The 27056-nt window shown below is 49.0% G+C and overlaps 1 long non-coding RNA gene across 2 annotated transcripts; it reads right to left on the reverse strand.

Annotated features, from left to right (window-relative positions):
* Positions 1-327: 327 nt before the first annotated feature.
* On the reverse strand, positions 328-23474 carry LOC146766968 (uncharacterized). Of its 2 annotated transcripts, XR_014956838.1 has the most exons (4): positions 23348-23474; positions 20731-20953; positions 3806-13168; positions 328-3524 (listed from the first exon to the last, which is right to left on the reverse strand). It is a non-coding gene; the product is annotated as an uncharacterized LOC146766968 (long non-coding RNA). The 2 variants fall into 2 exon arrangements; XR_014956837.1 differs by having other exon boundaries at positions 3806-20953.
* Between the last annotated feature and the right edge of the window lie 3582 nt (positions 23475-27056).

Genomic DNA, 27056 nt, shown 5'->3' on the forward strand with positions numbered 1-27056 from the left:
TTGGAAACCCTGAATTGCTCCCTGGGGATGAGCGCTGGAAAAGTGATGGGAACTGGTTTCCTATCAGCAGCTGAGATGCAATTCCTGGCTCCACTTTTCTAGGGAAAAGTGTACAGACCTGGACAGAATCATGTGCACAGTGGGAGAGACCGAGCACCTCTCGTGGGCTGAATGTGTGAAATCCTGAGGCAAATTCTTGCAAACTCAGGGCACGTGGGAGATGGGAGGGAAAGCATCAGCTCATAAAGCTTTGCCTGCTGGCTCAGGAGCAGGGAAAGAAATGCATAAAAAGTGAACATAGTTCTGTTTCTTTTTTAGGTCACAGCTGGAATTAACCATGAGTGGAATTAACTGAAGTAGAAGAGAAGGATGAAACAACAGGAAGAGGAACTGCTTGAAAATTGGTGAGCCAAATGTCCCTTTTGAACAAGGAAGATGAAGGATTTACTTGGTGTAAGGTCACACAATCTACAAGATCCTTGTCTTTCCTTCCCTCAGCTGGGATAAGGGAAGCCAGAGCTCCAGGTATCCCACCTGAAATGTAACATTAAGGGGAGATGCAAATGGCAGGTGGCCAAATATACCTTCCACTGCTTCCACTGCAGCTGTGGCCAGGCTGACTCTGGGAAAACACAGCAGCAGCCAGAGAATCCCAGAAAGAATCCCAGAATGTTTTCTTTTGGGAGGGACCTCAAAGCTCATCTTGCTCCACACCCTGCCATGATCAGGGACACCTTCCACCAGCCCAGGTTGCTCCAAGCCCCATCCAACCTGGCCTGGGACACTTCCAGGGATCCAGGGGCAGCCACAGCTGCTCTGGGCACCCTGTGCCAGGGCCTGCCCACCCTCACAGGGAAGGATTTCTTCCTAATACATAACTTAAACCTGCCCTCTATCAGTTTAAAGAATCATGTCATTCCATAATCATTTAGGTTGGAGAAGATCTCCAAGGCCATTGAGTCCAACTTGTGCCTAATCCCCACCTCGTCATCAGCCTGGAATGCTGAGTGCCACATCCAGGCCTTCCTTGGACACCTCCAGGGATGAGAACTCCACCACCTCCCTGAGCAGCCTCTTCTGGTGCCTGACAGCCCTTTCCATGAAGAAATTCCTCCTGAACCTCCCCTGGCACAGCTTGAGGCTGATTCCTCTCATCCTGTCACTTTTTGCCTGGGCAAAGTTGCCGATCCCTACCTGGCTCCTGTTTTAGAGTGAGGAGGTTTCTCCTGAGCCTCCTTTCGTTTGGAGACAGAGCTGAACTCCTCCCCAGAGCTGCTCTAATCCCTTCAGCTGCTCAATACCCAGTGTGATGGCCATTTCTCCCATTGAGGGAATGCTCAGAGCTGCTCTCTGGGTGCACTCTTTGGCTCACCATAGTGCCTTGATCACACTGTTAGTATTCAGGCTAATCAACACCAAATGGGGTCTTGCTTTCAGAACAGATTTTTTTCTGTACCATGATAATAGGAGTCATCTCAGAAATATTCCTGGAAAGGGCTTGTTTTTCCCCCAGATGAAAATGGGGGCAGAGAATGGCACTCTAGAGCCAATACCCCAACCCTTTGTGGGGTTTGGAAAGACTTCTTTAAAGTGTTGCTCAGTGTCACTGGATGGGTAAAACAAAATTTTGCTGATCCCCAGGTTAGCACTGCACGTGCTGGCACGTGTTCCCTTTCCCCTAACTAGAAAATTTACTCCAGACTTGAAAAAAATCTCTTCCCCGATGTAAATAAATTCCTTTCTAATAAAAACACATTTTATTTTTCTGACAAAACAAGATTTTTCACAAGGGGAGTGGGGGAAAACTGCATTCAAAAACACACAGCAAGAAAGCACATCATAAGAATATAGGCCAAGTAGTCATCAACAATTAGAATAATTTCTTGGACAGGGCCCCAAAATATATATTAAAAAAAAAATCTTCTTTATTTATGCTATGTTGATTAATGATACGCTAATAGCTGAGGCATGTCTTTAATAATAATTTGGTTTTTAAAAAACCTAAGCAGAGCTGGGATCCTCTTTGGGCTGAAGGGGCATTTGCAGTTTTCCAGCAAGGCAGACACTGGGACCATACCCAGCAGCTCTTGGAGATCGCAGCCATGCTCCAACAACGCCCAGAAAGCACATGCCCAACTTTACCCTTCCTCCATAAAACTTGTGGCACACAGTGACAAGGCACAGGGAAAGAAATGCTGGATAAAGGGAGAAAGGATGGAGTTGGCCAAGTCAGGCAGGAGGCTGTTGTTGGAGCCAGGAGCTGAAATCACCTCTCCTGAGGATGCTCTTCACCATCACTGCCAGAGGCAGAGCTGACCTTCCCGTGGCTCCCTGTGCAAGATCCCAGGCTCCACAGGACCTGACACTTGGTTCCAGCTTCTCCTTTTATCTTTTTTGCTCCTTGGCCCTCAGGCTGCGTTCCCTGGAGTGTACCAGAAGCATCACTGTGAATTCCTGTCAGAGGGCTTTTCCAATTAGAAAAGAACATACAAAACCAAACAAAAACCCCGAGCTATGACCCAAAACCTTCCCTGAGGGCTTTTTAACCCAAGCTCCCAAAGAAGTTTAATGCTGTGGTGGAGGATTTTGTTGTGCAGTGTGGCCTGAAAGGTGGGGAGGAGAAGGGAGAGCAGGAATTAATCCTGTGGTGCGTGGTGAGCAGGATGTTCACCTTGCAGACAGATGCTTTTCAGCACTTAGTGGAGATGCACTCCCTGCCTAGTTGCATTTAGCCAATCCCTGACCTTTTAGATCAGTGGGAAGAGTCCCAGGCAGTCAGCAGACTTGGGAAAAAAGCCCCAAATGACAGAAAAAATTAGACTTTGGGAGTTTTGAACTGTTTTTGTTTGACTCATGGCTGCGGGTATTTTCCTCTCTGTGCAGCTGTTGGGAGAACTGGGGGTGGCTACTGGGAGATGATTGAATCCATGTGACATCCCTGAGGTAAAAGAGCTCTGTGGTGAGGCCTTAAAATGTTACAGCAATCCCAAGAACCAAGAATCCTGACTGGCAAGACTGAGTCTGGGAGAGCTCTGCTGTGAATTTCCTGGAGCTATTTGGGCAGTGGTAGCACCCACTGCCCCCAGGGTTATGTGGGAGAGGCCAAAGGGATGGGTTGTCGTCCCCAAGAAACTGCTTGCAAGAGAAATGAGGAACAGAAATTGCTATTGCAAATTTGAAAAAAGAAAACAGGAGGGTTGGTCAGATGTGGGGGCTGATGGCTCCTCTGGCTGCTTTTAGGTGCCTCCTTGGATGAGCTGACTGTCTAAGAAGGGTTTTAATGAGGTGAAAAGGAGCTCAGCTGCTCCAGGAGTTAGGACCAAGGATGGCTGTATCCTTGTAAATCCTGTGTCAATTGTAGAGAGGAAGAGAGGCTCAGGAAACTGCATGGCTGTGCTGCTCACAGCTGCTGATTCCTCCCTTCCCAACTCTGCTTCCAAGAGGGGTCAGAGCCAGGGCAGCAGTCAAAGTGCCAGGGAGAAGTTTCAGTGCTGATAGCCATAGTTTCTCCTCCATCTGCAAAGCTGAAAATGGAGAGAGACCAAGAAAAAGTCTGAAGTACCACAATGATGATGATAATAATAATAATCCCAAATTCCCTCGTAGTCAGTCTCATCTCACCCCACCCGTTAGTTCTTCTCCAGAAATCCTGTTTCCCCAGGATTTCTGGCACCCTGAGGAGGACAGATCTGGTGCAGGAGTCATGCTGGGGGTCAGAGAGATAGGATGGGATGTGGGTTTCTTTCAGGACAGCAAATTCAGATCATGGTCTGCCAGAGGTTTTTCCATGCAACCTTAAGCCTACCTTTTAAACTCCTCTCTGCCTCAATTTTCCAGCAATTAAATGGGGTGGTACTTTTCTCTTCTGCTGTTTGGATTGTCAGTTGTCTAAAACAGAGGCAGTTCCATCTCCCAGCATGCTGGCTCCTGCTGCAGCTGCTGCCATGGCATCCCTTTTAATGAGGGAATGAGCCTCTTCCTCCCTCTGCTCAGGACCAGCACCAGGGACAAGGAGCCAGGATTTGCCTCTGAATTGCCAGATTCCAGCACGGATTATCCAGACACATTTACAAAAAGCCACAGGACAGCCTCTGCTCGGAGAGGGAGCTCCCTGAAGGTTTTGTCCCAGCCCACACTGTCCCCGGAGCAGCTGGGTCCCTCTGGACTGCCGGGCTCTCACAAGCAGGGCTGGCCCGAGGGCTCTGAGCAGGTGTTGCAAATTTTCCTTCTTTTGTGGTTTTTTCCTCCATCAGGGCAGGACCATCTGTGATGCTCTGAGGTCACTAATGGTTTCCAGGATCGCCAGGAAATAGAAAATACTTGTGCAGCCTACGACGTGTAGGGCAAGCAGATACTATGCTCACATGTGCAGGAGCACAGAACAGGGTGTAGGGTTTGTGAAACATTCCAGTGGAGCGGCTTCCAGCGGTTTCTGCCTAAAGGAGGATGCACAGCTGTTCCGAGCTCTATTTGCATGACAAAGGCAAAAACAATGCCGTCGTCTAAGTCACCTTTTTCTCTGTGTGCCAAGCAGGGCTCCCTTCCAGCTCCTTGCTGGGACCGCTTCCACCTGCAGCCAAGGAGTTCCGAGGTGTTAGCCCTCAAACCCACCTGGAGGCCTTGGGTTTTTGGGCTTCAGCCCAAAAATGAAAATGAAAGCCTGCTGGAGCCAATGGGAGTCTTTCCATGAAATGCTCAAGGGTTTGCTTTGCATTTCATTTGCTCTCTGCAAAGCTGAGCTGTGGCCAGTTGAATGACTCTGCTTTGGGATACTCATGCTATCCTTTGGAGGGCTGTTTCAGAGGTTAGGAAGAGTCTCCAAGCAGGAAGCAAATCCTACCAGGAGCACCAGGGTCTCCTGGATTTAATCACCCCCTGAAAGCTTGATGAAGCTCTTTAATGGGGCAAGGCCACTTGCTGCTGCTGTCACTTGTGCACAAATCCTTCGTGGTCCAGAGGGAGCTGTGGGTGCTTGGAGGAGAGCTGGGATGTGCTTGTGTAGTTTTGCAACTGCTCACAACATCTGTCTCAGGATCAGTATTCATGGATCAGCTAAAAGGAACCTGGTTCAAGTGGGAGGCATTGTGATAAAAATGTCTGGAAGTTTCATTTGCAGCCAGGACAGGGAGCTGAGTTTTCCTAGGCTGGCATGGGTTTCTTAGGCTTTGACAGAACAGTTTTTGTTCTGACACTCTCAGAACATTACTCTTTTTTTTTTCTTTTTTTTTCCTTTTTTTTTTTTTTTTTGCCTCTTTGAGGGAGATGTTTTCATCAAAATCTAACTTCAGTATGCTATAGACTGTGTGATTTTTATAGTATATTAATAGTCTGCTCTATTGCTTAGCTGTTAGTGCACCAAACTATTCTACTTCTTTGAGAAGAAGAGGTTTTGTGCTATCAGAAAAAAAAATCAGCTTTACTTAAGCAAACTATACTGATATTTCTGGGTGTTTTTTTAGCAATTCACTAAATAATTTCTACACTTTTCATTTTATTTGCCTTTCTAGGAGCTTACAGAAAAATACTGGGGCTTTCCAGAGACCAAAAATCATACCTCCCAGCCCACATGAGTGTGGTTGTTTTTGCAGGATGCATTTTTTGCATCCTTTTGTAAGGATGTATTTATTTCACTGGTGAGACAGTCCCTTTATAAGCCTGTTTCATGGTCCAAGTGGTCTGGCAATAAGAACCTGCAGTAATTTAATGCTCCTGATTTTATATGGGTTATTACACATACCTGACTTCCCCCAGGGGGGTTTCACTGACCCTGAGGCTGGATGCCATACACAGCCAGAGGGATATTGTTAATCCTCCTATTATAACCTGGGGAAATTGGGAATTGAGACAGCAATTATTTTCCAGAGGTGGTGCAGGGAATCAAAGGGAGGTGAAACCATGAACACTGGTGCCAGGCTCCCACACAGTATCAGGAACCCCAGCAGGTCCAGCAGGTGCTACCTGCGTTTTCCATTTTGTCTTGCCAATGTTTTTCCCAGATCCCAGCCTTCTGTAGAGAGAGGCCTTGTAGATCTCTTTCAGGAGTATCCACTCTGTACTGTTTAAAACTTTGTCCTTGAGGAAACAGAATTTTTCCTCCCTCTCTTGAAACTTGTGCTCTCTTCAGCTGTAGCATCACAGGAACTTAATTAGCATGATCCTGCATAAAACTGTTTTCTCAACAGTTTCACCCCAGCCAAAATTTTTGCTTTCTGAAGATGAGAGAGATGGACAGTACATGCATATTTTTGAATTTGCTCACAGTTAGCAGCTCACCAAGATTGTTCCAAACTTTAAAGCCCAGCTTGTATGTAGTAAAGGGTTTAAAACAATTTATTTTGGTCCTGTTCTGGTAAAGAAGTGCATGTTTGCAGCACATGCATGGCCTCTACCCCTGTTTATGCAGAGGAGAGCCTGGTTTCACTGCCAGCAGAGTTTTGACTGCATCTGGGTGAAACTGGATGGAATGGAAGGGCTGGGCAGCCAGATTGCAACACGAGGGTAGGGGTTGGAGTATCTGTGGAATGCCCAAGCAGGAATCTGGTGCAGTGGAGTCTGGCCTAAAGTGGAGACTGCAAGCCCTGCCTGCCCTGGAGAAATCCTGCAGGCCCCTGTAAGGAATTAGAGGGAGTTAGCCAGTGCTTTAGGACAGATTTACAGGGGGGGATTGGAGACAGACAACCCTGCAGCAGCGTTTGTTTGGGTTTGCAGCTTTCAAGATGCTGTAATTAAATAATAAGAATAAAAATAAAAGAATAATAATAGCTATTAAACAGCTGTTCCTTTATCCAAGGAGACCCTCCCCAAGCTTTCCCAGCCCCATGGAAATCCAGGAGTCTGGGGACATTTCAGACTGGCGTTTGTGCTTTGTGATGTCTTGCCTTTTCAGGACCTTTAGATGCTACATGTAAAGCAGATCTTAAAGTGGAAGATCTTAGGAAAGGGCCTGCCCTTTCCATGCATTGAGAAATACAGTCCATTCTCCAGCTTTTGCCCATATTGCAGCTACCCAGGCTTAGAATAATCTGGTTTAAGATAACATGATAACATTCAGCTTGCCAGGGGCTGCTTCCTTCAAGTGTTACCTTCCAAATGTTTGGGCCAAGCCAGTTCCATTCTTTTGTGTTGTTTGGGGTTTGTTGTTTTTTTTTGTTTTTTTTTTTTTTCACCATTCCCTGAGCTTTCTAGGAAAAACAGCTTCCTCTGCAACCAAATATAGTTCTAACTGCTCCTCTAAGAGCACTTTTGATTTTGCTGTTCATAGCAAATCCATTGGAGCAGGGTTCTGTTAACAAAACTCTGGAGAAACAGGAGGTCAAGTGATGTGAGTAAATAGACTTCTCCTTCTCTTTGGAACTCCCATTCAAAGCGAAGAGGAAATTATCCTGACAAAAACTCCAGTTTTAACTTTGGAGATTGCTCTTTGAGCCACAAAGAACTAATTCATGCTCGTGGATTGCATAAAGACACTTATCCACATCTTTCCAGTGCTCCCAGATGTACCCAGAGACAATGATTTTATTTTTATAAATATACTTTTTCATCTAAAGAATGAAACCCCAAATCCTAAGTCCTAGAATTTTTTAGGTCCAGATATAATTTCTGATTTGAGCCAGAGGTATATTGTTTGAGGAGGGGGTAAGGGTTTGCACAGGACAGCAGCTGGCCAGAGCTGTCTCTACCTCTGTTTCTGAGATCTGCTGGGTTTTGCTGGGGTTTTCTTTCTCCCCAGAGAGAAATCTGTGCTACTGTTTCTTTTGCACAGTGCTTTTAGCTGGCTTTCCACCCTCCTCTTCACATCACTGAGATGTTGCCAGCATGCAAAACGCCACATCTTGCAGAAAATTCATGCCCCAGACACTTTATATGGAACTCACACACAGGTCCCTGGGCATGGGAAGCCATTCCTGATGCTGTCACACCTTTGTTTTCCCCAGGATGAGGAACCAGAGGTAAGCATGGCTGAAAATCTCATTTCAGATGGCCCACCCAGCCCTGTGGTTTGTGTCTCCACCTCTTGTTATTCAACAACCTTGAGCTGCTTGTCGGGGTGGGGACCACCAGCAGTGATGGAGAGATGTGTTCACCTCTTGGAAAATAACATTTTTATGTAGCCACAAACCCAGGGCAGTCACTGCTCCCTGCCACTTCCTCCTCCCAGTGTCCAGAAGTGAACTTGTAGAGGCCATTTGCAGATTTTTCAGGCCTCCAGAAATGCAAGAACTTAAGCCAAAAAAAGCTGGCTTTCTCTTCCAAATCTTCCGGCACTGGCACTGTGGGTCCTCAGCCTGGCAAAATCTGTATTGTGTGCAAGATTCTGGGTGCCCTGAAACCTGGGTCCCAATGTTCCCATGTAACCTGAACTGATGATTTCTGTCAGGAAAGCTTGAATTAAGGGAAGCCTGTGGTATTCTTCAAGAGATGAAAAGGAGTAGGTTGGAAAAGCCCCAGCCCATTAAATACCCACTTGCTGATGGGAAGGGAGTACGTGGGAGAGACTCTGTGGGGACTTTGTCCCTTCTTTCCACTCCTTTGGCTCTGTGCCTTTTTCCAGCAATTTCCATGGCTGTCATTCTGGTGACATTCCTGTCAAATTCCCCCCTTGGCTCATCAGACTCAGTGGGCAAAAATCTTGCTCTGGTTTGGCTCAGGACCTAACTGGTCACTGTTCCCAGTCCCTGCACAGATTTCCATGCCCACAGCTGCCCATGGCTTTTCCAGATTTCTAAGCAGCCCTGTGAACCAGCCACATCCCCATGTCTAAGGGGCTTCCCTTTCCTCCAAATGACTCATGGATAAGAGGCCCTTTCTTCCAGAAGGCTCCCAAAGACATTGCAGATGTTGCAAAAAAAAAAAAAAAAAAAAAAAAAAAAAAAAAAAAAAAAGGCAAAAGGTTCCTGGAAATTACTGTACTGTTGGGATAAAAAGTAAAATATTGCAAAGTGGGTTTGTACTCCCAAGGGAATGGCAGAATGGCTCAAATATACATTCCTTCCACCTATCTTTGAAAAGACTGACTCACCCTGTGGGGCTGCTTCTTTCTCTTTCCATCAGTTGCAGAGTCCTGCAGATGTAGCTTAGATGGGCATTTAACTTCCAGGATCTTTGAAACACTCTGTAATATCTTAATTTCTCTTTTCAGATTGGTAATGTCCAGCCCAGCTCCTCACTTGTGCTTTAATCATAAAATGAATCACAAAAATGTTGATGGTTTGGGTTGGAAGGGATCCCAAAGCTCATCCCATCCCACCCCCTGCCATGGCAGGGCCACCTTCCACTAGCCCAGGTTGCCCCAAGCCCTGTCCAGCCTGGCCTTGGGCACTGCCAGCGATCCAGGGGTGCTCTGGGCACCCTGTGCCAGGGCCTGCCCACCCTCACAGGGAACAATTTCTTCAATAGTGCAGTAAATAGAGGGTTACCAACCCAAAACCTTCTTGTTTTAAGTCAGGCACAATTATCTGGGTGCATGCCAATGATGTTTGCAAATTTGGGGTTAATGCATCTGGAGGCAGAGTTTGGACTTAAAGATAATTTCTTTGTGCTGAGTGAGAGTGGGCTGATTTTACTAAAGATACATTTTGCAGGGTTTTTCATATTTCTCTGACTGCACTGACTTAAAGAACAGCCCTCGCCACAAAGCTATTACATCATGAACTTGATATCTCTCCCTGGGAAAAGAAACACTTTTTAGGAAAAAAAGCAAATGGAGTATGGAGTGGGGGAAGAAGGAAGTGTTCAGAGGAGTTCAGCAAGCCTGAGATTCCTCCAGGGTCCCCAGCTGTGCTGTGTTGTCCCAGCTGACCAGCAGACATTTCCTCTCCGCACATTGATGCCTTCACAGAGAGATCAAAGCGCCTGCCCTGGGCACGCTCCGGCCAAGTGTGGATGTCCTTCCTCCAGGCAGCCTGATCCACAGCTTCCTGCCCCTTATCCCTCCCTGCTGGATGCCTGGGGCTGAGCACAGGCTCTCTGGAGCCCGCGGTGGGCAGTTTGTTAAGTGATGGACACTTCTTCCCAAGCTCTGTGGTCCTGGTGCCTGGGAGCCACATCCGCTGCCGGAATATTCCGGGTGATGGAAGCAATTTTCCTTCTATGCTGAGGAGAAGGAGAGCAGCACCTCTCTGATGGTCCCACCACACCACATACCCCATGCTGCCACTCTTCAGAGGTGACTCTTTTGGTGGGTGGCCTCGGGACAGCCCAGCTCATGCAGTGTTGGGAAGTTGCAGGAATCCAGTCTGGAAGGCACCACCAGCTCTGCTGCCCCACAGGGTTGGTTTGTGATACAGGCCAGATCAAAGCCACGGCCTTTGCCAGCCAGGAAATGCTTCAAAGCAGCATTTTACATCTCCGCTGTATTTTTTCAGAGGATGATTCTGATTCACAGAGTTGTTTAGGTTGGAAGGGACCATAAAAATCCTCTTGTCCCAAGCCCTGAACAGGTACACTTTCCAAGAGAACCAGTCCTGGCATCTTGCCTTTCTAAGTGCACTGAGCAACCATCACTGAGCACAAAGGGACAGGCAGATCTGCTGAAAATTGAAAGTGCTGAAGGCAGTGGAGTGTGTTGTGCAAGGGCTCCGTCCCTCATCCGTGTCAAATTGCACAAATCAATGTTGGCCAGAAGAAGTGAAGCAACAGCTTACTTCCTAACATGGAAATGTCCCCATATGCTGTTCCTGGCTGAGGATTGGGGACAAGAACAGCAAGGGGGTGGCAGTGACTGCAGAGTGTCCCTTGCCCCCACAGTGCCCAAGGGAAGGAGAACAGCACTGTTTGCCATAGATCTGACAAGTACCAGGGCACTTTGCACCCTGTGAAATCCCCCTGATGGCACTTTAAACCTAAATAATGTCTCTTCCTTGAAAAGAAGCTGCTGTTCTCTGGGATCCAGCCTCCTCTGGTTAGATTCCCTGGAGCTTGAATGTTTCAGGCATGTTGCTAGCACAACAAGTTAAAATGGGAACTTGTAAAATCCTATATTTGGGGTTTATTTGCACAGTTGAGCAGCAAAAGACTGTTCTTCAAAAGGGGAGAGCAGTCAAGGTCCATCTGTGCAGTGTGGGGAAAACAACTGGTAGGTGCCAGTGGAGGAAACCCAAATATACCATGGGAGTCCTGGCCCTGGGGATGAGCCACCATTCCATCCAGAGGAGCATGCAGCCTCTCTCTGCCTGGCATTCTAAAGTTTCAGGTTTATTTTGATTTTAGTTTTAACTACACTCACCATTTAGCCCTGTCCCAAGGCTTTGGGCAGTGTGACCTTCCTGAGACCTGAGGTGCTGCTCGTGTTCTGTTCCCACAATTTTCACCTTTTTTTTTTTTAATTTTTGTTCCCCTTAAATGGCCACAGCTGGATTGTATCCTGAAGGTTTTTCCAGAGGAGTTATTTAGCCAGATGGCATGTTTGTTTAGCAGTAGCTCTGGACACCAGTTCCTCCCAGATGTCCTTGAAGGAGCAGAGTGTCTTGCCCACAGCTCATCAATCCTGTGGTCTCTGTGTTGCCAAAGCTTGTGGACAGCATCTGTCCTGATGTTGCTTCCAACCTATCCCAGCATTTTTATCCATTTAAGGGCTAGGGATTTGGATTGCTTCTCCTTCCATATGAGTTTCTCCATCATTTTGACCAGTGCAAGCTCTTATTTTTTGAACTTCTCCCCACATTCATTTGTTCTCTCTGATCATGACTTGCCCACTTAGCACTCCAGAATTTTCTCTCTCTCTCATTTCCTTCCTGAAGGATCCCTGATGGTCTCTGTGAACCTCTTGTTGGAGCAAAACTCCTCTCTTTTCTGAGAGTTTCATGGCTTGCCCCTGCAGTCTAGCTCAGCTTGGCATTTTATCCACGTCAGTCCCGTCAGCTCTCACCCACCTCTTACATCTCCGGGCTCACTGGAGCTTCTCAAGACATTCAAAGGCATGCAAAAAGGAGAGGTTTTTTACAGAATTTATGAAAATGACATCCAGCCACAGCTGATCATGCAGTAGACATTTGCAGCCTTGCCTTCCAGCCCAATGGCCAGGGCATGGAGCTGGAGGGATGGGGAAGGTGTTGGAAAACCTGAATTTTGCCTGCCCTTGCTCTGTGGCAAGATTTCAGCTCTCCTTCAGCAGTGACTGGTTCAGGTGGTGTAAACAGACAAAGTAGGAATTTCTGCTTCAAATCCAAGGAAAGCATTTAATTGTTTTTTTCTTTTGCTCTGTTTTTTCAGAAATAAGAAAAATGAGAGCGAAAGCTGCAGCAGCCACGGGTTGTGGAGCTGCCTGCTTGAGCACACAGCTCTGGGATCTGCCCTGAAATCCCAGCTTGTGGGGAGTTTCCAGCCCTCCTGGGGAAGGATTCACAGGTGAGTTTTAGCATGAAACCCCTAATGCCCACAGGAATAAGCAGAACAAAGATGACAGCAATTTTTCTTTAAAACTCCTATTTTCAAGGCAATATCAGGATTTTCCTAGGTTTGACTTATTTCTTCTGTAAGAGCTGAGGCAGAGGGGGAAGCACAGCTTCCCAAGGGGCAGGGGCAAGGCTGGAGCAGGAGACCAGAGGGAGATGACATCTCCAGCAGCAGCTGCTCCAGGGAGGGAGGATCATTGCCATTTCCTTGAGGCAGAGCTCACAGAAATTGGGAAAACTGGGAAATAATAACACAAACTTCATTTGAAAATCCTCAATTTGTGGGGTTTTCTGATTTGATCACTGGCCTAAAAATTAAGGTTTTTTGAATTGGAGGTTCCTTTTATTTAACTGGAAGGGTGGCTGTGTGGCTGATTGTGTCTGTAGCTTGTTAGCCCTGGGCTGGAATTCAGTCCCTCAACAGGCTTTGAATGGGGTTGTTTTCATTTCTGTCCTCATTGGCACAGGATGGACAGAGGCCATGACTAAACTTTTCTGGTTTCTGTGCCAGTGCAATCATATGAGAGCTTTGGGGGCTGAAGGAAATGCTGAGGCCTCTTACATGAAAAAGGAGAGGTTTTTATACATTGGATGAAAATGAGCAACCTCAGATAAAATCTGGGGAACAAAAACCATCCAGCCCTTCCCAGTACTGGTCAGCAATAGCAAAGATTAAATGCCAAGGGAAAAAAGCTGGATCCAATGGAAACTGCTGGTCCAAGATCTCCCAGCTGAGTATCTGGCACAGTGCAGATTTGGGAGACTTCAGCAGCAACCTGAAGATGAAGAAAATTAAGAAAAAGTTAAGAAAAGGCTGTCATTGACAGTGAAGTCACAGGCATTACAAAGTAGGTATCTCACTTCTGCATTGCTTAGTGACTCTAGAGAGTTCCTGCTCTAAAATCAGCAGCAAGTGCTTATTAGAAAAATATCCCTCTGTCCCTTCTCCCTGGTGATGCTGGGGAATGCCAAGGCATTGAGACAAACATGACCTTGCTTGTAAGATGCTGGCCTTCCTAGGGCTGAGTTCCTCTGAGCTCTTCCAGAGACCTTTGGGAGTGGCTGGAGGAATGTGCCAGTATCCCTTGACACTGGCCCAGGACCTGCCTTTTGTCCATGTTTTCCTAATGGAAAGCTTCTAAAAAAAAAAAAAACCAACCTGACACTTCTATGTTAAACCCAGTCCCACCTCTTCACCTTCCAGTGGCTTGGCTCCAGCTGCACTCAGCTCAGGCCACAGCAAGCACTGCAGAAAGCTCTGGAATGTGCTGAAAGAAAAGGCAAAACCAGCCAGAACAAGGCCAAGCATCACCTCCTCTTATTTTAGTAATGTGGTCCCAAATGGGGACCCATGTCAGCCCACTCTCTGGAAAGCTTTCTGCCTGCTGCCAACCCCCTAGAGCAGGAGGCTGAACTGGGGGGAGGGTTCATGCCATGCTTAGATGGTCACTGCCCCATCAGCACCACCATCCATGCCTCTCATGATCCATCTCCCACCCCCTGGGTTTTCCTTTTGGAGTCCCTTTTGGAGTCCCCCCAGCTGCCCCTCATCTGGGGGAGCTGTGTCCCTCACCACGATCAAGCTGTGCCATCTTCTCCTCCTTGATGGCAGAGGTTTGGTGGTGCTGTGGCCCTGCCAGCCACGGGGCAGGATGTCCCTGTGTGCACTCAGGGCTGCACAAACCTGTAAGAGCAAACAGTCCCCACCCAAGGTGTCCAAAACTGTTATTTTGGAAGCAAATGGCCAAAGAGTAAATACAGAAATAGAAAAAAATATTTTTTGGCCTGTGTTGTTTGTTTTTTAAATTTGTATGAGCATTTTTTGCCAGGCAAATAAACCACTCAATAACATAATCTCAGCAGAAAAATAAGTGAGAGAAGCAGTTGGGCCATCAAGTGCTATAAAAGCAGCTTTCACAGAAGGAAGTGGTGCTCAAAAGCAAGGATGTGGCATTGCTGCTCTGCACTGGATGGTGGAGCACCTTTAGTCACCGAGTGATCATCACCCCTCCCTGGGGTCTTTCTTTTTTACCCCAGGACTGCCAGAATAGGATCAGGCTCCCATGGAAATAAATTCCTTCTGATCCTTGCTGCTGTCTGATGATAGTGGAAGTGAAGGGGCAGCTGCTGGATTTATGGGAGAGCAGGATGATAAGGAGTCAGGAAAGAGACTTTGGCTCTCACACAGGATTTTGGGGCAAAGCTGGTGTGTTTCAGCAACACCTGTCAGCCCTGCTTTAGTTGGTGCCCAGCGAACGTGGAACTGAGCAGCACCCACATGGCTCCGGGCAGGCGCGGGATTTTAATGAATTTTAAATTAATGAAATTTAAATTAATGCATTTTAAAGACCTTTTCAGGACTGTTGTACTGTTACACGCCTGGCAACATTAAAGCTGAGCTGAATCAGTCTGTTCCAGCTAGTAGAGAATGCAAACTCAGTTTGGTAGTGGTGTGAAACAGGATCTTTTGCATGGCTGGGAAGAGGGGTCTGTGTCAGGGTGACATTTAGACCCACAGTGACAGTTTCCAAGCCATGCCATCTCCCAGTGCAGCATGTTTGGCTCCTTCACCCATCAGTCTGGCATTGGCAACACATCCCTGGGGATTGCCTGATTCTTATCTGTGGCCAAAATGGGAAAGGAACTGGGAAATCTTGCTGCCAGCTCGGCATCTCCCCTGTCCCCTCGTGGTTTGGGAATCTTCTTGCCCCCATGAGAAGCGTGGCAGTCAGACTTCCACTGATTTGCTTGCTTTAAAGCTGTTTCATGGAAAAACTTGTCTTTTCCTGTCTGCTAGGGGAGGGCTGATCCCAGTTTTCAGCTCTGGGTGGGATCAGAAGTGGGACAGGGGTGTTCCATCCAGCACAGCCCAGCAGAGTGTGCAGCTACCTGCCAGCTTCACGCCCCACGTGGCTGCCAGGAAAGTCGGGCTCTCACGCCTGGCTTTGATTTGCTGCAAAATATTCTTTCATCTGAAAAAATGACAGGGAAAGCAGCCAGAGAGCAAAGCTTTTGAGGACACACTTTGAGCCAGCCCTGTGCTGCTGGGATGTGGAGGAGGAATTCCGGACAAGCAGGTTTCTTGTAAAGGCCCCAGGGAATCAGAGGGTGCAAAGTTAAATTAAAGCTTGAGGTTTTTCCCATATTAAGGTATTATTAGATTAAGTATTACTAGAAAGTGCTGAGTTTCTTTAAGCCCAGCTTGGGCTGTTTCAAGAAGGTTGTCCCTGTAAAATACGAGTCACCACATGCTGCAGAAAAGCTCTCTGCAAAAAATTGTGTCAGTGAAGTAAAGGAAAAAGATACTAATTGGAGGAAATTACTCGAATTTCTGCCTTGGATCAACCAGTACCAACCCCTGCATTTCTGGAAAACAGCAGAGCCAAGGGCTTGGAGTGCTGGAGGAGTTACTGGCTTGTTTCCTGAGGATTAGCCACGTTGGTAGGGTTGCAAGGGAATCAAAGCTCATTGAGCAGCCTGGTTAAGGACTGGGATGGTGTGGGAACACTGAGTTAAAAAGGCATGGGGGGAAAGCTGCAAAGTCAAGGGAAGAAGGATGGAAAAGCCCCATCCCAGTGCCAGTCTCCCACTTTAGGGTAGGATCACAAGCCTGCAGGGGATGAATGGAGAAACAGCCCCCAGGCTCCCCACAGCACATCTCTGATTCCCACTCTCATGGCAGATGGCTCCAAACATGCTTGAGCCTCACTCCTCACACATTTTTCAAGATATTAGCAGGGCTGGGTTTTGGGAGAAAGATCTCCTTTTCCACCTTGCCTGCTGATAAAATCATTCCAGAAAAATCACAGTGCAGCTGGGCTGCAGCTACACAAGGGTTGGTTTCTTCTCAGTCCCCCTGTGTTGGCATCACCAGCTTTGTTTGCTGGGTGTACAATCCCCCTCCATGGGTGTCCTCTGAGTTGGCTCCCACAGGGACAGTGCAGATAAAACCATGTCTTGCAGGTATTTTCCCAATTCCCAGAGGATGTTTGAGGTTTATCCTGAGGTGGGGTGAGGACTGCTGGAGTACCAAGGTAGGGTAGATGGGGTTTTGGTAGTTGAGCTCATGAAAATCACATTTCTATCAAATTGGAGGATTTTTCTGGAAAATGTAATGGTGCTTTTCCCTGGATGGCCTGGCTGTGACGTGGAGAGGTAGAGGATGAGCTGCCCCACCAGCTTTCCCGTGGGATCCTGCTCCATGATGCCATCCCAAGTGTGCAGGAACCAGAGCAGACGCTGGTGATCTCAGGAGCATTAAACTTGCTGGGGCTGCTGACTGAAGTCTCCTTTTTTCCACCAGAGCAGGGACAGCAGCCGTAACGTCAACAAGGGACCTCTTCCAGCTCTCACGCAGGGACTCACGACTACAAATCATCCCCTTGTCTTAACCAGCTCAGAGGGAAGCCCAGCCATGCAGGGTCTCTAAAAACACTTGGCTCTCCACTCATGGGTTATTTCCTTGCATCCCTCATTGCCTGAGCCGGTGCTGCTGTTGTTGCCCTCCACCAGTGAGCAGAGAGGTCCCTGAAATCCAAAAGGTCCCCTTCCTGCCCCTTGCACGGGGATTTCCCTGCTCACCCATGTGTTCAGTACACACAGGGCTCTAAGCATTCATAGGGGCTCAAAAGACGTGGATGATTTTCCCCCCCAGCTTGTGGGGTTGGCAAGGGAATTGTTTTCAGCAGAGAACAGGCTCCTTTTGCCCTGCCCTGGTCCCCATCCCTCTCCTTGTCCCCTCTGGGATTTGCTGTTGAGCCGTGTGGACTTGGCCTCAAGGCATTTCTTTCTTTTTCTCTTTTTCTTTTAAATTTTTCTTCTATTTAATCTTGCTCCCTTTTCCTGTTGTGTTTTTCTTTTTTTTTTTCTCCTCTTCCTTCTTTTTTTTTTTCATTTTCCCTTTCCCCTTTTCCTTTCTACTTTGTATTTTTCCTTCTCCCTTTTCCCTTTCTCTTTTCCCTTCCCCCTTCTCCCTTTCCCCTCTCCCCTTTTTCCTTACTTTCTCTTTTCCCTTTTATTTATTTTTATACCCACATACATTTCCCATTTCCCTTTCTTTGTTTCCTCTTTCCCTTTCCCCTTTCCCTTTTATGCACTTTATTTAAATACACATACATTTTCCTTTTCCCTTTTCTCCTTTTTTTTTTTTCCCTTCCTTTTTTTCTCTGCAATCCTCCCTGTTCTCGTGCTGCCTTCCCTTCTCTGTGTCCTGCCCTGCGGGGCCGGGCTGGCGACGCCCCAGCCATGAGCTCATGCAGCTCCCGGCTGGATCCCGGATCTGCGTGGGAGGCAGGGAGACGCTGTCAGCCCAGGGCTGGCCACATTTGGGATCTGTGGGGGCTGATCCCGACTTCCAAGTGCTCTTCGTGCCTCTGAGAAGGGATGGCAAAAGCCGGCTGCAGTCTGAGCTTGGGGTCAGACCCAGCTTCTGGAGGGAGGAGTGCAAAGGGATTGTGCTGTCTTGTTTGGGATAACCATCCCAATCCATTCGCAAATGGCTTTCCAAAATTTCCAACATATCCAGCTTATCCAACATATAAACTTCCAGCGATGCTCCTTGGAATGAGTGTGTGCCCATTTCAAAAATGCAAATATTTATCTCCTCAAACATGCCCTGCTTGAAACTCAGAGGTGGCAGTTGTGTTTGAGAACCAAAGTTCCCCCTGGGGCTCTCTGCTGAGGCCAGAGGGGGTGAAACTGCAGTGGAGGGGCCTGTTGGACCTTCAGGGCAAACCCAGGACCTGTGGAGAATATTTGTGGTTTGTGCTTCCCAGTTCTGAGCTGGCCAGTCCGTGGGAAGCTCATTGCCAGCCTGCAAACCCCTGGCAGCACAGTGGAGCCAGGGGAGGATTGTCCCAGGAAAAAGGGACGGGATGAGAGGAAAGGGCCTCAAGCTGTGCCAGGGGAAGTTCAGGTTGGACACCAGGAAGAATTTCTTCATGGAAAGGATAGTCAGGTATTGGAAAGGGGGTCCCAGGGAGGTGGTGGATCCCACATCCCTGGAGGTGTCCAAGGAACACCTGGACATGGCACTCAGTGCTCTGGGCTGGGTGACAAGGTGGGAGTCAAGGTTGGACTCGATGATCTTGGAGTTCTTTTCCAACCTTCATGACTTTTTCCAGCCTTAGTGATTCTATGATTTGCTGCTTGGCCACTGCAGCATCGTCTTTTCCAGCTCTTCCAAAGTCAAACATGGGCTGCTAGCAGCATTCCCAGGCCTTTACAGCTGGGAAATAGCAGCGACCTCCTGAGAGAGCCTGATGTCACAAGACTTTTCAGCCTGATTTCCAGAGCAGTGGTCTGGATGTGCTTCAAACTTCTGACTGCTTTTTCCAAGCAGCGTTGTTGGTCAGGATTTTTGTCTCTCCTTTTTTTCTAGACTCAACCTTCCCCAGCTCTCAGACCTTCTTGTGCAATCCATGTCCCATCGTAGACACGTCTGGAAGAAACACGGAGATTTCCTGAGCGCGCTGCCATGGAAATTCCTGAGATTTCTGCTGTGGATGGACACGTAGGGAAGGAGGAGGCAGCCATTTAGGAGGTGCATTTTCCACAGAAATTAATCCTTTCTGCTCACCCCCTGTGCTCTGCACCTGCCAAAGGCTTTTTCACCCTGTGGTACCCAGAACTGAGGGAAGGCTCAAGCATTCGCTGTGTGCCAACTTTTTGTAGCTACTTTGTGCCTCTGGCAGGTTGAGAGATTGGAAATGTGGCTTGGAGCTCTCCCTGCCTGCTGGAAATACCAAGGGAGCAAAGGCATGATGAAAACTCCTGGGGAGGTGGTGGATTTTGGCAGTGGGCTTCTCCCATGCTGCTGCTGAGGCTGGGAAAACTCATCACATCCGCCTCTGGCATGCCTGGAGGAGTTTGGTGGGATGCACAGTTGTGGGGCATGTAGCAGGGGAAATCAGAATGGAATTAGATGATCTTTAAGGTCCCTTCCAACCCAAAGCCTCCTGTGATCCTGTGAGTCAGGATGACCCATCTGGGAAAAGATTTGAGCCCACACTGCCTCGTGGGCATCCAGGGATCAGCACAGCCCCCTTGGAAAAGCATTCCCTGCCACAGGCTGCCAAAGGAAATGTGCAAGGGGGATGTTCTCCTCCCCATCCTTACGTGACCACCAGCATCAGATGTTCCCAGGATGGGACACAGCTGTAGGGACAATGCACGGGGCTGACCAGAGTACAGCCTGCTCTTTTGCAAGGAGCTTGGCTCCAGACTGCAAGCAAAACTGCCTTTTTATTCCCAAAAATAAGATTATAAAAGGGAGGCAGCGTTCCAGCTGCTGCCTGTTGCAGCAGCAGAAGAGGAGGGCTGGAAGGGATGAGCAGTTTTCAGTCTTCCCAACCCAGCAATGTCCAAACTCCTGGAGCAGGACTGGGGGCTCAGAGTGGGGGCTTTGAATGGAGAGGGGTTGAATGGAGGGGTTAAAAAAAGCTATGGAAAAGCAGAAAAAGGCCTTCTAGAGTGTTCAGTGCAGGTGTGCACTGGTTGCTGGCACCCAAAGTGATGGGGAGCTGTAAGCCCTGGTTAGGAAGAGTCACCATCCCTTTCCCTGTGCCCACACCCCTTCCCAAGGTAGCTGGGACAGGAAAATGGGGCAGATGTGGCTTTTAACAGATTAGGAGGGGAATGGTAAAACTGGGAGGTAACCCTCAAGCCAGAATCATCAAATCACAGAATATGCAGAGTTGAAAGGACCCACAAGGATCATGGAGTCTAACACCCCAACAATCCCCCCTGAGCATCCCTGGCAGTGCTGTCCAAACCCTCCTTGGGCTCTGTCAGCCTGGGGCTGTGCCCATTCCCTGGGGAGCCTGGGCAGTGCCAGCACCCTCTGGGGAAGAACCTTTCCCAAAATCCAGCCTGAGCCTGCCCCGACACAGCCCCAGCCATTCCCTGGGTGCTGTCCCTGTCCCAGGGAGCAGAGATTGGAGCTGCCCCAGGGGAGGAGCTGCAGCCCTTAGTGAGATCTGACCTCAATCTCCTCTTCAGGCTGTTTAATGTGAGATTAACCCCATCCCTGCAGGCCCATGCCCTGCACAGCCAGCACACCTGGCTTCCTTCCTCAGCTCCCATTTCCAGGATGGAGCTGGCTTTAATCCCAAACACTTCAGATCTCATTAAACTCCTCCGAGCTGCCTGTATTTTTCTAGCACTTAACAAGGCCTTTGCACTTGGCTGTAAACCTGGCTCACCTGCCCTGTCCTGCTGGGAAGGGGGCAAAAAGGGGCTCTGGGCTGCGCTGGGAGGATGCTCTGACTTGGCCAACTTCAATAAATAGTCCCACAATGGGAAGAGAATTCTAATTCTCCCTGCTTAGTTCATGTCTTACTTCTGTGTGACGAGCTGTGGCTGTTCTCAGACACTCAGGGGCTTGTCCATTGTGGTTTTGCAGGGTAACATTTCCATTTGTAGGTTTCCCATTGCCCAGCTTGCTGGTTTTGATCCCAGATTGACACCTACAACCTGCAGGCTTTGAAGGCAGGAAGAGGGGGTTCAGCTTCCAGGCTGCTCTGGGGGTGCCCTTCTGCCTTTTTCCCATGGCTCTTTCCATCCTGGTGGAAAAACAGCATTCCATAAGCCATCCTGAGGGAGAAACAGCATTAAATATAATGCCCCTGACATTCTGGGGCCACCTGCATTCACTGCAGAGCTGAGCTGCTTTATAAGGCTAAGGAAAAAGGATGGAGGTGAGAAAAAACAGAGAAAAGAAGGAGAATTATGGTGCAGGTGGGAATTTTGAGTGATTATTTTGGAAAAAGCTTCTGGATCTCCAATTTTTTGTTGTGTGTCAGGTGTTTAATCCAAAATCCACCTCTTCATAACTCCAAACACTGAGAGTCCAGAGATCTGTATGTTTCACCCAGCAGGGACCCCAGTACCTAGGGCAGGATTTTGGCTTTTCCAAAATCATTTCTCATTTCTAGAAACTTAAAGAAAAAAAATGAACTTGGGTGAAATGCAATGCCATGAGATCTGTGGAGCTGTGGGATCACTCTATGTAACTCTCCTACTGCAAAACTCCTATTCTAATATTTTTTACTTAGAAAACCATTCTTGTCCCCAAAATCACCAGAATTCCAGGGATAAATATGTGAGCAGTGAGTGAGCATGTTGACTTGCCTTTCCAAGTGGCACCAGTTTAAGCTTTCAGCTGCTGGACAGTGCGTGGCAATGCTGTCACCCCAGATCTGCCATCAGTAACTGGAGGGATGTCCTAAGGGCTGGAGCAGGGAAGCAGCAGGGGAGCCTGGAATCCCAAACACTACAGAGGAGCAGCCACAGTGCTCCACTTATTTCCAAAGGCTGTGTCATGGCCTCTGCAATATTCCAGTCAATCTAATGCAGTGCTCATTTTTTTTCATTAACCTCCAACGCAACCTCCCCATCTGCCGAATTAATCACTGCTGGAAAGCCTGAGGAGTATTTTAGAAATAACAAACTACTGATTCTGTCCCTAACAACCTCTTTTTTTTTTTTTTCTTCAGGCCTTTCAGTTCCACTCCAGTTCATTGACCATGCTCTTGCAGAGCCCATTTGTAAGGCATAAATATAAAATATATATATTAACTCTCACTCACTTAAATAATTTCTGTCTTTTTTCAAGAGCAATGGCTTATTTGGCCTTTGCCCATTAGGACACTCCCATCTCAGAGGAGATCCCCAGCAGCACATTGGGGTGCTTTCATCCCGGGTTTGAAGCTAATTTTTGGTGAGTGAGAGCTGAATGTTATTCCTAGAGTGCTTCCCTGTCTGCAAGGCATGGAGCTATGAGTTTGGAAAGCATGGAATGGTTCAGAGTGGAAGGGACCATAAAGATCATCTTGGTTCCACCCTGCCATGGGCAGGGACACCTTCCACTAGCCCAGGCTGCTCCAAGCCCTGTCCAGCCTGGCCTGGAACACTTCCAGGGATCCAGGGGCAGCCACAACTTCTGTGGGCAACCTGTGCCAGGGCCTGCCCACTTCACAGGAAAGAATTCCTTCCTAATATCTAAAGTAAATCTAATCTCTTTCAGTTTGAACCCATTCATGGCAGTTTGAAGCCATTCCCCCTTGCCCTGTCACGCCAGGCCCTTATAAAAAGTTTCTCTCTGTGTTTCCTGTAGGCTCCCTTCAGGTACTGGATGGCCACAATTTGGTTGCCTCAGAGCCTTCTCCAGGCTGAACAATCCCAATTCTTTCAGCCTTTCCTCACAGCAGAGCTGCTCCATCCCTCTGATCATCTCCATAGCCCTCCTCTGGACTGCCCCATGTCCCTCCTGTCCTGGGGACCCCTGAGCTGGACACAGGACTCCCCATGTTGTGGTTTTCCTTCTGCAGAGCCTTTTCCTCTCAGGTGGCCCTGGGATCCCCAGGCAGCACCCATCACTCTCCCACATCCCTTCCCGTTGCATCTTGCTGCCAGGGTGGGAAAAACCCCAAAAGATGGGGGTCTGAACCTCCAGCCTTCCCAGCCCCAGGAGCAGAGCACAAGGCTCATCATCAAGCCCCTGCCCAGGGTGTATCATTATAATATCAGGGTTATACTTTTATAGTATCAGGGTTATATCTTTATAATATCAGGATTATGTCTTTATAGTATCAGGGTTATATCTTTATAATATCATGGTTATATCTTTATAGTAGCAAGGTTATATCTTTATAATATCAGAGTTATATCTTTATAGTATCAGGGTTATATCTTTATAATGTCAGAGTTATATCTTTATAGTATCAGGGTTATACCTTTTTAATAGCAAGGTTGTATCTTTATAGTATCAGGGTTATATCTTTATAATATCAGAGTTATATCTTTATAGTATCAGGGTTATATCTTTATGGTATCATGGTTATATCTTTATAATATCAGGGTTATATCTTTATAATATCAGGGTTATACCTTTATAATATCAGAGTTATACCTTTATAATATCAAGGTTATATCTTTATAATATCAGGGTTATATACCTTTATAGTAGCAAGGTTGTATCTTTTAGTATCAGGGTTATATCTTTATAATATCAGGTTTTACGGAGCAGCACGGTGAGCTCATCGCAGCTTTTATTTCGGCGCGGTCGCCGCGGCGACGGGGAGCGAAACAAAACCCGGGGTGAGCGCCGCGAAGTTTCCTGGCTGCTGGGGCTCATTTTTCTTGGTGAGCTGGCTCCGGGAGGCTGCGGAGCGGCCGCTCATGGAAACTCGAACGTCTTTCCCTCTCCCCTGTCTGCTCCCCCGTCTCTCTCCGCAGCGATGGAGATAAAGGTTACACATCTGGTTCGGATCTGCTCTGTTTAACCGAAAAAGATAAATCACCCCGCGGCTGGAGCGCACGCCCGGCTCTCGCTGGGGCTGCTCATCCCGCTGAGCCGCGGGGTTTGCTCTTGGGAAGGCTGAAGGCTGTGCTCCCCGGGAGCTGCCTGCTGCCATTTTGAGTGAGCCCCGACCTCTGGGCAAGCTCCGAGAAGTTTAAAGTTCTCGTGGATTAAAGTTTGGGGATTTGGAACCACTCGGGATGCTCAGCTCGGCCGGCGGAACGGCGCTTGCTTGCAGGGAGCTCCCTGCCGGGTGTGGCTCCCCGGGAGCGGCTGTTCTGCCCCAAACACTCATGGGGCTGCAAAACACAGGCAGAAAGCAACGGAGCACCTAGAAAATCCAGGCTCTTCCAAATCCCCTTCTTTTACCTGATCATCTCCATCTTACTGCAATGATTTTGGGGTTGGGAGTTGGAGTATTTCCATCCCAAAAGCAGCAGAGCCCAGGCCAAGGAAATGGCCGCACATTTGTCCCCATTTCCCGAAGATCCTTTGCTGCAGGCTCTAGGTTTATCTGCATCTCTGCTCAAGCACTTGGATACAGTCCTAATTTCCAGGAATGCCCAGCACGGAAGACATGGTTTCCCTTGAACTCCTGACTTTGCAATGTCAACACTGGCCGTGTAGGGCAGGTACATCTGAGCATCTACAGACTTCTAGACTGGCTTCTTTTAGTGATGTAATAAATTTAATACTGGCTAATAAAATGTGTCAGAGCCACTTTGCCTCTCCTTGTAAAGGTCTCCCTAGAAGGCTGTGATTAAATGCAAAGCTACAGCATTGACGGAACCTAACCAAGCATTAAATGCTGATGCTGTCCTAAATTTAAGGGTCTGGCTTCAATGTTGAACTCTAGGACACATCCTGCTCTTCACTTTTATGACACCACTAGTACCATAAGTGGTTATGTGTGTGCTCTAGGGTTGAACCCTGGAGTTCTCACCAGCAGGCTCGTTGCTTTCTGGTCTCCAAGGGCATCAGAGTCATACAAAACCCTCTTGATTTCAACTGAAAAAGTGAGATTTGACAGTGATTTTTTTTGTAATTGTTTGTTCCAGGGACTGTCCACTATCACTCTTTAAGGATGAAGTGTGGGCGTAAGAGGCAGTGTAGGATTTTGTGGCTTCTTCTGGGCAGCCTAACTGTCCATGAGGAAATCCCCTGGTAAAATAAGGGCTGGTGGCTCTGCTGATTGTAGCTCACCCATCTCCCTTCAGGACCTGAAGGGACAATACAAGAAAGATGTAGTGACAGGACAAGGGGGAATGAATTCAAACTGAGGGTTTAGATGGGATTTTGGGAAGGAATTGTCCCCTGTGAGGGTGGGCAGGCCTGGCACAGGTGCCCAGAGCAGCTGTGGCTGCCCCTGGATCGCTGGCAGTGCCCAAGGCCAGGTTGGACATTGGGGCTTGGAGCAACCTGGGCTGGTGGAAGGTGTCCCTGCCATGGCAGGGGCTGGATCAAGATGAGCTTTAAGGTCCCTCCCAGCCCAGCCCATTCTGTGGTTCTTGCCTTGGGACAGAATTAGCACTCATATTTGAAGACACAGCATTACATTCAAGGCTCACCTGGACCTTATGCAGGTCCCCGAGACAGGGTCACCTCAAAATACACCAGCCCTGTGAAGGTTTCCCTGACCCAGTCCTGGAAAAGTCCAGCGATTTAGAGCGATTTTTATCTTTCATCTCACAACGTGCCCTCAGCTTGAGGGGAAGTTCTGGCCCGGGTCTGGCTTTTATGGCTGTCCCCATCCTGGGCAGGGCTGTAAGACTGACCTTTTGAAGCAAGTCCAGGGGCATTTTTGATGCATGAGGTGAGGTCTACAGAAGAAATCCTGCTCAAAGGGGGGTCTGAGCCCACCCCAAAAGCAGCAGGGCGTGGCTGCGGGGGCTCCCCGGCGGCAGCCGGGACTCGGGCCAGGCCGGGCTATTTTTACTGGGGTCTGGTCCCGCAGCCACGCTGGCAGATGCGCTCCCGGCTGCGGATCGCTTCCATGTGCAGCCCCCATGGCCGCTGGCCGGGGGCCCAGGGCGGAACGCGCTTCCTTACAGGGATCGGGAGGCGCCTGCAACGCCCCGGGGATGGGGGGATGAGGGGGTGGGGGAATGAGGGGGTGGGGGAATGAGGGGGTGGGGGAATGAGGGGGTGGGGGAATGAAGGGATGAGGGGATGGGGGAATGAGGGGATGGGAGGATGGGGGGATGAGGGGATGGGGGGATGAGGGGATGAGGAGATGAGGGGATGGGAGGAGATGAGGGGATAGGAGGGGATGGGAGGGGATGAGGGGATAGGAGGGGATGGGAGGGGATGAGGGGATGGGAGGGGATGAGGGGATAGGAGGGGATAGGAGGGATGAGGGGATGAGGGGGTAGGAGGGGATGAGGGGATGGGAGGGGATGAGGGGATGGGGGAATGAGGGAATGAGGGGATGAGGGGATGGGAGGGGATGAAGGGATAGGAGGGGATGAGGGGATGGGAGGGGATGAGGGGATGGGGGAATTGGGGGATGTGGGGATGAGGGGATGGGAGGGGATGAGGGGATGGGAGGGGATGAGGGGATGGGAAGGGATGAGGGGCCCCTTCCCGAGCTTCTCTCTGCCCCGGCGCGCTGGGCATCCTCGGGCTGTGCCCGGCACCCTGGAGGGCTGCAGGGGCCGGGGAAAGGCGCTTCCCCGGGAAGCGGAGGCGGCGCAGGCATTGGGAAAACCTCTCCCGTGCTGCAGAGGGCTGGGAGGACGGAGGGAAAGGTCGCTTTTATCTAAGTGCAGCTTTTAAACCGCGTGAGAGCAGAAAAGGGGGAGCTTGGCCATGCCCAGTGCGTGCAGGGCAGGCTCCTGAACCCCTGGGAGCCATTGCAAGAGCCAGTTACAATCATAAATAAATAAATGAACTTTACCCGTTCCCCTCTCTATCTAATGAAGCCCTTGTGTGCTCGGGGAAGGTGCCAAGTAAACAGCGCAGTTCCCCCGGCTCAGCTGCGCGGCTTGGCTCATCCGCAGCGAGCTGTCCCCTGTCCCCACGCAAGCGGCTCGGTGCTGACGGGAAGTTTTAGGCTCTGGGCTGCTCCTCGTGCCAAGAACGGGATGCCTGGAGTGGAAATCCCCACGAGGACAAAGCCCAGAGCAGCCCTGTGAGCTCTCACCCTGCGGATCATGCGTAGCTCAGTAACTCAGTCAGGCAAATCCCCCTGGGAGAGCCTCCGGGGGCATCCTTGCTGTGTGTGCAACACGCGTGGAACATCTCCTGTCGTGGGACCTGCCCGCAGTGCTTCACAAAGTAGCAGGACAGCTGCTTTCAGGTGGTCTTCTCCTCGTGCCAGCCCCACCCTGACCTGTGGAAGAGCACCTGGAGAAGCCCTGAATGGC

This window comes from Lonchura striata, chromosome 7 (assembly GCF_050655825.1).
Source record: "Lonchura striata isolate lonStrDom1 chromosome 7, ASM5065582v1, whole genome shotgun sequence".
In the NCBI taxonomy this organism is placed as follows: Eukaryota; Metazoa; Chordata; class Aves; order Passeriformes; family Estrildidae; genus Lonchura; species Lonchura striata.